We start from the raw sequence: 2,993 nt of genomic DNA, 5'->3' as shown, positions 1-2,993 counted from the left end.
TGAAACGTTCTATTGATCGCAGTTATTTCTTGCCTAGTTTTGCAGAGTTTCCCTGTATAGCACGATTCTTTATACCCATTCCTGTTAATTCTAATATTTTGTCCGTGATACTGACAAAATGCCATAAATCATGTTTCTTTCCCTTCGCTTTTCCTTTTTACTGTCCCGTTTTTTGATTGTCAATTTACAATCATTAGTTCATAATATACTTACGAAAAGAAAAACAAAAATGAACAAGAATAGCGAAGGTTTCTTGAAAAGTACAAAAATGCATAGAATAAAAAGGCCATGACGCAAAGCGTGATCCCAAGAGACTGCAGCCTATAGTTAAAGATCAGTCTCAACTTTGCCCAAAATCAATATAAGCAGATTTTCTCGAAGAAAACTCTGCTTTACATTTGTACGAAACAAATTTAAAAATTGAGTGAATACGCTACGCCATCGTGTCTTCGCTATTTGATTATGATTACCACTGATTTCTCCATCACGTGAATATAGAAACCAGGGTGCTTCACTTTTTCGAGAGCCCAACCGTATGCTTAGCCCTACAGTGGACCGCCTTGTCTAACATGTTTGTAAAAAGGTTCAATCTGTGGGGATAATATACTGTTCATTATCTTTCTCTTCTTCCTCGCCACCTAGAGTGATCGCGTAGTCTAATGTAGCAATTGCTGGCTTTCCAGAGACAAGTAGGACTGAAGCTTTGGTGTCTGTCATACGTCAGCTGTTGTAATATATGCACTTTGGAGGAATACTATGTATAATCAACATTCCTGGGGTCAATCAGCAGCAGGGCATCTGGTTTCACGCAGCTTTCAAGGTTTAATTAAGTTCTCTGTTCTCTCTGGTCTCCAAATGTGTCCGGCCTCTGAGCAAAGCTACTTCCCAAGCAAATCACAGCTTCGAATCCATCTTTAATCGAATGAGAAATATTTTTTGGCAGAGTCAGTTAATTAGCTTCTTCTTGGCCGGTCTCTGCAGATTCTCAGCAAGCTGACGCTGCGACGAGTGTCTTCCTAGCTCTTATCTCTGGTCTTGGACTGTCCTGGACCTTCCTCTCCGATCCTAAGATGTTCCGATCCTCGTCAGCGTGCGGCGTCTGTCGCCGTTTTCCTTCTTCGTGGCACTGTCACACTGGCTCTAAATAAGTCCGTAGATCCGGCTTGATGGACCAGTGTTCGCGTCTAGAAATTATGGTCGATTTGGGATCTTGGAGCACGGTTGAAGGATTGCATGCACGCGACGTGGTCCGTCCTTTAGCGGAGGAAATATTTCAGACGTGGACGCGTGTCTATTAATCCTTTGCACTCGAGTGGCGACTGAGAAGTGACATTATTGTTCACCATTTGCTAAATAATTAATTGATATTTTACAGAAGAACCGTTTGAAATAGTCAACTTCTAATCAAAAGTTACAGGATCTTGTATAATATAAAAATACATTATAAATGAAATCAAATTATAACAAAGTAAATTATAAATAAAATAGTTAGTTGTTTAGCAAATGTAAATGTTAAATTTCAAGGCAATGAATATGAATTTTTAGCGCTAGCAAGTAGCATGATTTTCTGCTTCCCTATAGCAAAAAAATCTTCGGGCGCAAAGGGTTAAAGGACTGTCTCTTCGGTTAATCCTGTGACAGCGGATGGCGGGTCAAAAGTGACCCAGTACTAAAATCGTTTTCAAATGCAAGCGAAACCACATTTTTTTTTATTCTATCGAGCATTATATTCTTCAAAATTATTCAAATATATTACGATTAATATAACAAACATATTCTTGAAACAAGAAACATCTAAAAGCCGGGGCAAAGGTTAACACACACGGTTCATTCTGGTTCGAAAGATTCAATGCTATCCGGATATATTCTCTAAGAATGTTACTGATCGACGTTGGTAGCGATCTTGTTTCCACACTTTTGACTTTCCTCGCAAACAGATGGAACCAGCTACCCTCGAAACCTTCCCCTTCCACCCGCTTCGGGAAAGCTTGTGTTAACAAGGTAGAAAATATAGCGTGCAAGTCAGGGTGCGTTAAAAAATTGGGAAAACCGAGAGGAACAACTTTTTTTAACAGTTACTTCAGGGTTTACGACTGAGGTCGAAACTTAAAGATTCACTCTTCACTTACCATAAACTCCTGGAACGATGGTTACTTTGAAATTTCCTATATCGTTCTTTCTCTCCCCCTTTTTCTCCTTTTCTACTGTGAAAATAATTATGCATTAATACCACGAGAATATTACACAAACTTTTTTATTTAAATTTGTTCCATAATTTTTCGTTCTCTTAGTTCTCTGAAGCAGATTAATCATTGCCTTTGTCCCGAATTGCGGATGTGCAAATTGAGAGGCAATCGCTTCACAGGGGATGATATAATAATTAACGTGTCAGTCGATTAGTTGATCAGCGAGTTACTCTCGTGAATTTAGCCGTATCGCTTCACTTACTTTCGTTTAATTTACTGTTGTTCGGTGATTAAACTTTAGACACCGGCCAAATGAGCTTAGTCGCAAAGTTGCCTGGACGGTTAATCGATTAAAAATTAATGGCTTAACTGGCATGGCTGATTGCGCCGCCTAATCTTGTAATGAGATGCGGTCTAGTTGAAATAACCACGTGCCACCAGTTTCGGTTCTTGCTTGAAAATTTATGTGTGGATCCGCGCTAATTGCAAGTTCATGCAGCAATAACTTCCCTTAACTTCTTGTTTCTGGACGCGTCGTTGATAACAGGAAACGCATTCCGTTTAATTGTTTATTCATTCGTTGAGAAAATTACTTGGAATCGTTCTGTTTGAAATTTTCTTCTATAATAGTAGATACGTTGCTTTCAAACTCGTTCATATCGATAATATTAAGGAGAAACTTCGCTTAATATCTTATAAAAATTTCAAAAATTAGAGCCTCTTGCGGATCAATTTAATAATGCAGTACGAAATATGTGTAATAACGTAGAATGTAAATAACGCTGAGCAGTTTTGTAAAATAACGAT

At 38.5% G+C, this 2,993-nt stretch overlaps 1 pseudogene; it reads right to left on the bottom strand.

Moving 5' to 3' along the window:
* The window catches only part of LOC108575484, a 5,223-nt pseudogene extending 3,392 nt beyond the window's left edge, over positions 1–1,831 (bottom strand).
* Positions 1,832–2,993: the final 1,162 nt, after the last annotated feature.

Source organism: Habropoda laboriosa, unplaced genomic scaffold, assembly GCF_001263275.1.
Source record: "Habropoda laboriosa isolate 0110345459 unplaced genomic scaffold, ASM126327v1 scaffold269, whole genome shotgun sequence".
NCBI classification, from domain to species: Eukaryota; Metazoa; Arthropoda; class Insecta; order Hymenoptera; family Apidae; genus Habropoda; species Habropoda laboriosa.
This window is presented reverse-complemented; position numbering and strand designations above follow the sequence as displayed.